Raw genomic sequence first — 8075 nt, 5'->3', positions numbered from 1 at the left:
CCACCCTCTTAGTGAAAAAGTTTTTCCTAATATCCAATCTAAACCTCCCCCATTGCAACTTGAGACCATTACTCCTCGTTCTGTCATCTGCTACCATTGAGAACAGTCTAGAGCCATCCTCTTTGAAACCCCCTTTCAGGTAGTTGAAAGCAGCTATCAAATCCCCCCTCATTCTTCTCTTCTGCAGACTAAACAATCCCAGCTCCCTCAGCCTCTCCTCATAAGTCATGTGCTCCAGACCCCTAATCATTTTTGTTGCCCTTCGTTGTACTCTTTCCAATTTATCCACATCCTTCCTGTAGTGTGGGGCCCAAAACTGGACACAGTACTCCAGATGAGGCCTCACCAGTGTCGAATAGAGGGGAACGATCACGTCCCTCGATCTGCTCGCTATGCCCCTACTTATACAACCCAAAATGCCATTGGCCTTCTTGGCAACAAGGGCACACTGCTGACTCATATCCAGCTTCTCGTCCACTGTCACCCCTAGGTCCTTTCCGCAGAACTGCTGCCGAGCCATTCGGTCCCTAGTCTGTAGCGGTGCATTGGATTCTTCCATCCTAAGTGCAGGACCCTGCATTTATCCTTATTGAACCTCATTAGATTTCTTTTGGCCCAATCCTCCAATTTGTCTAGGTCCTTCTGTATCCTATCCCTCCCCTCCAGCGTATCTACCACTCCTCCCAGTTTAGTATCATCCGCAAATTTGCTGAGAGTGCAATCCACACCATCCTCCAGATCATTTATGAAGATATTGAACAAAACGGGCCCCAGGACCGACCCCTGGGGCACTCCACTTGACACCGGCTGCCAACTAGACATGGAGCCATTGATCACTACCCGTTGAGCCCGACAATCTAGCCAGCTTTCTACCCACCTTATAGTGCATTCATCCAGCCCATACTTCCTTAACTTGCTGACAAGAATGCTGTGGGAGACCGTGTCAAAAGCTTTGCTAAAGTCAAGAAACAATACATCCACTGCTTTCCCTTCATCCACAGAACCAGTAATCTCATCATAAAAGGCGATTAGATTAGTCAGGCATGACCTTCCCTTGGTGAATCCATGCTGACTGTTCCTGATCACTTTCCTCTCCTCTAAGTGCTTCAGGATTGATTCTTTGAGGACCTGCTCCATTATTTTTCCAGGGACTGAGGTGAGGCTGACCGGCCTGTAGTTCCCAGGATCCTCCTTCTTCCCTTTTTTAAAGATGGGCACTACATTAGCCTTTTTCCAGTCATCCGGGACTTCCCCCGTTCGCCACGAGTTTTCAAAGATAATGGCCAAGGGCTCTGCAATCACAGCCGCCAATTCCTTCAGCACTCTCGGATGCAATTCGTCCGGCCCCATGGACTTGTGCACGTCCAGCTTTTCTAAATAGTCCCTAACCACCTCTATCTCTACAGAGGGCTGGCCATCTCTTCCCCATTTTGTGTTGCCCAGCACAGCAGTCTGGGAGCTGACCTTGTTAGTGAAAACAGAGGCAAAAAAAGCATTGAGTACATTAGCTTTTTCCACATCCTCTGTCACTAGCTTGCCTCCCTCATTCAGTAAGGGGCCCACACTTTCCTTGGCTTTCTTCTTGTTGCCAACATACCTGAAGAAACCCTTCTTGTTACTCTTGACATCTCTTGCTAGCTGCAGCTCCAGGTGCGATTTGGCCCTCCTGATATCTTTCCTACATGCCCGAGCAATATTTTTATACTCTTCCCTGGTCATATGTCCAAGCTTCCACTTCTTGTAAGCTTCTTTTTTATGTTTAAGATCCGCTAGGATTTCACCATTAAGCCAAGCTGGTCGCCTGCCATATTTACTATTCTTTCGACTCATCGGGATGGTTTGTCCCTGTAACCTCAACAGGGATTCCTTGAAATACAGCCAGCTCTCCTGGACTCCCTTCCCTTTCATGTTAGTCCCCCAGGGGATCCTGGCCATCTGTTCCCTGAGGGAGTCAAAGTCTGCTTTCCTGAAGTCCAGGGTCCGTATCCTGCTGCTTACCTTTCTTCCCTGCGTCAGGATCCTGAACTCAACCAACTCATGGTCACTGCCTCCCAGATTCCCATCCACTTTTGCTTCCCCCACTAATTCTACCCGGTTTGTGAGCAGCAGGTCAAGAAAAGCGCTCCCCCTAGTTGGCTCCCCTAGCACTTGCACCAGGAAATTGTCCCCTACGCTTTCCAAAAACTTCCTGGATTGTCTATGCACCGCTGTATTGCTCTCCCAGCAGATATCAGGAAAATTAAAGTCACCCATGAGAATCAGGGCATGCGATCTAGTAGCTTCCGTGAGTTGCCGGAAGAAAGCCTCATCCACCTCATCCCCCTGGTCCGGTGGTCTATAGCAGACTCCCACCATGACATCACTCTTGTTGCACACACTTCTAAACTTAATCCAGAGACACTCAGGTTTTTCCACAGTTTCGTACCGGAGCTCTGAGCAGTCATACTGCTCCCTTACATACAGTGCTACTCCCCCACCTTTTCTGCCCTGCCTGTCCTTCCTGAACAGTTTATAACCATCCATGACTGTACTCCAGTCATGTGAGTTATCCCACCAAGTCTCTGTTATTCCAATCACGTCATAATTCCTTGACATCACCAGGACCTCCAGTTCTCCCTGCTTGTTTCCAAGGCTTTGTGCATTTGTATATAAGCACTTGAGATAACCTGTTGATCGCCCCTCATTCCCAGTATGAGGCAGGAGCCCTCCCCTCACAGACCTTCCTGCCTGTGCTTCCTCCCGGTATCCCGCTTTCCCACTTACCTCAGGGCTTTGGTCTCCTTCCCCCGGTGAACCTAGTTTAAAGCCCTCCTCACTAGGTTAGCCAGCCTGCTGGCAAAGATGTTCTTCCCTCTCTTCGTAAGATGGAGCCCGTCTCTGCCCAGCACTCCTCCTTCATGGAACACCATCCCATGGTCAGAGAATCCAAAGCCTTCTCTCCGACACCACCTGCGTAGCCATTCGTTGACCTCCACGATTCGACGGTCCCTACCCAGGCCTTTTCCTTCCACGGGGAGGATGGACGAGAACACCACTTGCGCCTCCAACTCCTTTATCCTTCTTCCCAGAGCCACATAGTCCGCAGTGATCCGCTCAAGGTCATTCTTGGCAGTATCATTGGTGCCCACGTGGAGAAGCAGGAAGGGGTAGCGATCCGAGGGCTTGATGAGTCTCGGCAGTCTCTCCGTCACATCACGAATCTTAGCCCCTGGCAAGCAGCAGACTTCTCGGTTTTCCCGGTCAGGGCGGCAGATAGATGACTCAGTCCCCCGGAGGAGAGAGTCCCCGACCACCACCACCCGCCTTCTCCTCTTGGGAGTGGTGGTCGTGGAACCCCCAACCTCAGGACATCGCATCTCATGCCTCCCAACCAGCGGGGTCTCCTTCTGCTTTCTCCCCCCAGACATATCATCTGGTCCACTCTCCGCATTGGTACCTGTGGAGAGAACATGAAAGCGGTTAGTTACCTGTGTCTGTGTTACTGGAACCCGGACATTCCGCTTACCTCTTCTGGAGGTCACATGTTGCCAAGCTTCTTCACTGGCCTCTTGGCTCCTCTGTGCAACCTGCTCTATATCTTTAGAGCTTTGTGCCCCTAGAAGGCTATCCTGAGTTTGGTCCAGAAAATCCTCAGTCTCTCGTATACAACGCAGGGTCGTTACCTGTTGCTCCAGACCTTCAATCTTCTCTTCCAATATGGAGACCAGGTTGCACTTTGTACAGACAAAGTCGCTTCTGTCCTGTGGAAGAAAGACAAACATGGCACATCCAGTGCAGGTCACAACAGCTGAACCCCCCCCTTCCATATCACCTACCTACTATGAGCTTCCTCAGAGACGTTGGCAAGATGTAAGCCTCACTGGGCTCACTCCAGGCGAACTCCCAGGCAAACTCCTGCTGTGAGCTGCTCTGCTGTCCCCGCTGCTCCGCTGGTTCGCTGCCGCTCCGCTGGTTCGCGAGGCTCTGGCTATTTTTAAACAGCCAGGCTTCCCTGACGCAAACACACAGACACCCTAATGCCCGCCCCCTGCAGGCTAGCAGCCAATCAGACACTCACTCAGGCTCCCTCCCAGCAAACACACGCTCGGATACTTCCTCAGCAAGCAAACACACACACTCGGATACTTACCAGTCCCAGGCAAACTCCTGCTGTGAGCTGCTCTGCTGTCCCCGCTGCTCCGCTGGTTTTATCCATTAATCTGTCTCAATGGTTCATCTGTAGAACAGGAAAACCCCTGTGAGGTAAGTAAAGAAAAATTCATTAATGTTTGTTGCTGTAGCATCTGTGTACTTTATAAGTACCACAGAAAAGCCTATGATGAAGTTAAATATTTCTGTATTTGGAGCAAGATTTGAATGGTGTGTACTACATAAGGCCAGGGGGTTACTGAACGATAGGGATACAATAAAAAACATCAAATAGCGGCTCATTCAGGTGGCACAGTCCATTCTGTGGACTTCTGAATGAGGCAAAGGTCCCCTGGGACAAAATAGGATGAGATCATATAATTAAAGACTGCACCATCTTTACAGTGGGTTGGAACATTTTCCATTTTATTCAAAGTATGATATTTTGAAACCAAAACATTTTGCAGAGACTATTGGTTTCAAAGTTTCATGGTAAGGTTTGAGGTTCAGGATGGACTGTTTGCTTACTTTCAGATGGAGAGAAAGAGACCTGAATCAAAAAGGGACATTGAAATTTTTATTTTGTTAAAAGGTTCAAAAGATTTTCATTCCAATGAGGAACAAAAGCAAATGCCAAACTCTTAGGAACAGCCTCGAAATGGAATTCTAGTTCATTAGCCAACTCTACTGTACAATAATACATATTGACAAAGCAGGTTGGAAGTGAAGATGCAAATAGCCTTAATTCTGGCATTTCTTGACTTTGCAACCTCAATAATGTTCTTCTCATGTAGGGGGGCTTTTTAATTGTATGTGTTTGCCTGAAAGCAATTGAATGGGATAAGTTGGGCTGTGATTGGGAAGGGTTTAATTTGGGTGATATTTGCCAATGTGCTTTTTTTTTTTAAATCATTGCATATAAATTGCATGTGTGCCCAGAGTTTCACGATAGGCCTATTTACCTAGCTCGATTAAAATACATGAACAAAACTTTTAAAATTAATCAAAAGAAAACAAAAACCTGTTTAACTAGAGGGACAATTATGTAAAAAAATGCATCTTTTTGCAATTAGATTAGTTTTGTGTCTTCCCCTTCTCCCCCCCCCCCCCCGCCCGCCATGCAATTTGGTGAACGGAACTTTACACTTATTTTAAAGCTCACATTTTTGCCAGGATTTGTAGTGCAAATTTTCAATCCAGTTCACATACTTGGCCACATAAGGTTTTCATAATTCTGAACTGTTCTTCCCTCTACAGCATTTGCCAATCTGGGCAGAAGGCTTATCTGTTTACTGACCTTGATTTAGATCTAAATTTGCTTTAGGAGAAGGTACATCAGTTTGGAGGAAGAGACTGAGGCTCTGCATTGAAGAGTCATAGCATGAAGAAGACCTGGTCTCATTGTTATTCCAATACAACCTAAATCTCTCTTTCTCATAAGTTGGATCCTTGTGTATATTTTCCACTGGACATGCAACTCGGACCATAGGAATGTATGGATGAGTGTAGAATATGCTCCAAATGAAAAACATAGTCAGTCCACTACCACATACAGCAGATACCCAAATTGCACCCAGAAGTTTTCCCAGCAATGCTTCTTCCCCATGTTTCCTGTGCTATTTTTTTAGCTCACTATGGGTGAAGTGCTTCACTCTGCAGCAAGTCCCATGAACCATTTACAGCTAGGGCTTAAGTGTGGTTTAAGTGGTCCATAGGCCTTGCTCTGGCTTTCTGCACAGGGCTGGATTTCACCCACATTCCATCCAAGCTAGCATTCCCCCTATGGTGCAATAATGAAACTCAACACCAATCAACAACTTAAAGAATAGCTACTTCTCCCCTTCTACTCCACCACCCCACACACTTTTTTTTTTTGCCCACTGACACTCCCATTAGAAAAACAGTGAATGTTCTTTCATCCCGAGGCTATAATTCCTATTATCATTATTTTAAATAGTCCAATGATCCTTGTATAAAAGAGGGATACAACCCGCACTTTCCAAATGTTTTTCCACATTGGGTACCATTTCCATACTAGGATTGTCTTGTGCCTCCTACTTTTGGTTGAGAGAACCACCTCTCTCCTCCCTTTCATCGTCACATAATGTCTGTATTGCAACTACAGCAGCTGAACATTTGGAGAATTAGTCTTAGCAGTGATTTAGCTGCTGGAAGTGAGGTCCACCAACCACCATTTGAGAACATCTGCCTGTGTTTAAAGAAGCTTCCCTGAATTCCAAGTGCATCTTTCCCTTATGCAGAGGCAACCCAAGGCACCTTATAATAACAAGTAAATTAAGTCAATTAATCCTGCAGAGTTAATAATTAGTTAAAATCAGTTTAGAAGCCCCCAAGTCTACTTGTTCTCAACATCCTTTCTTTCACATCCCAGTGCATCATATTAAAATGAAGCAAAAATTAATCCCATGGTAGGACATATAACTCACTGTAATGGAAGGAAACATGAAAGACAGCTTTTTTTTTTTTTGCAAGATTAAGAATTGCTAAAATATTCAATGGGGGTACTTTGTGCCAGCTACAATGTATGTTTTAATTTGGCATCTCTCTCATCTGGACATTAGAAATACAGTGAATGAAGATATGGCGAAGTATTTATTTCGCTATGAATATTTACAATATCAGTATCTCATTTACATGAGTTTATTTACTTTCAGCAATGTCAAGACTCATTGACATCAATGAGCTTTGCATCAAGCCCTTATCTTTAGGCCCTACAGTTACTACAATAATCAAACTGTAAATGCACATACACCCTTTAGCCACAATCCTGAAAAGAGTTAAACATATGCTTAACTTAAGTTCACATAACTAGTTGACATAACACATTGAGTTCTACTGAACTACTCATATGGATGATCTTAAGCACATGGTGTTTGTAGGACTAGGGATTTTATCATTATCTTGATCCTTTTATTTTAATCTGTCTTTCTAGCCCCTTTTTTTACCCAATAACAATTCAACAGTAAATTCTAAATCGTGAAAGTCTTGCAAACCCATAAGGCTTTGCTATTTGATTTGTAGTATTTCCCCAAATCACTGTGCATGCCTTAACATTAGACTAACAGTCAGTGCTATAGATGTGAAGACATAAACATGGATGCCACACGTTATCACTCAATAATGTGTTAGCATTCATGGCAAAACTTATTCTCATTAGAAAAAATATTCCCCCAAGGAGTACAGTTGTAAAACAAGTTTGTTACATTTTTATATCCTATTAAGTAATCTAGATTTCCAGTCACCTTGTAGAAATTCTGTCCCTGTCCTCAGGGTTATTATCCTGATAGAATGGAACAGCCTTTTGCCCTAAAACCTAGAGAGCTTTAGCTGACAAAGTTTCTATTTCAATTAATGTCTTTATTTAACCATATGAAGCAAGCATTTGAATATCAAACTTCTGCAATGTGCCTGCAAGTATCTTGTAGGACAGCTTGCTAGTTTGTATTAACGGCTAAGAATTGCTTACTCTGTTCTTTTAAAACAGTGTCATAAGATCATAAGAACAGCCACACAGGGTCAGACCAAGGATCCATCTAGCCCTGTAGCCTATCTTCCAAAGTGTCCAATGCCAGATGTTTCAGAGGGAATGACCAGAACTGAGCAATCTGTCAAGTGATCCATCCCCTGTTGTCCAGTTGCAGCTTGTGGCAGTCAGAGATTTAGGGATACACAGAGCATAGGGTTGTGTCCCTGACCATCTTGGCTAATACCACTGATGGATGTATCCTTCATGAACTTATTTAGTTTTTTTTTAACCCACTTATACTTTTGACCTTCACAGCATCCCCGGCAACGAGTTCCACAGGCTGACTCTGTGTTGTACGAAGAAGTATTTTTGTTTGTTTGTTTAAACCTGCTGCTTATTAATTTCATTAGTGACCCCAGGTTCTTGTGTTATGTGAAGATGTAAACAACACTTCTTTATT

Source organism: Dermochelys coriacea, chromosome 9 (assembly GCF_009764565.3).
Source record: "Dermochelys coriacea isolate rDerCor1 chromosome 9, rDerCor1.pri.v4, whole genome shotgun sequence".
Lineage (NCBI taxonomy): Eukaryota > Metazoa > Chordata > Testudines > Dermochelyidae > Dermochelys > Dermochelys coriacea.
This window is presented reverse-complemented; position numbering follows the sequence as displayed.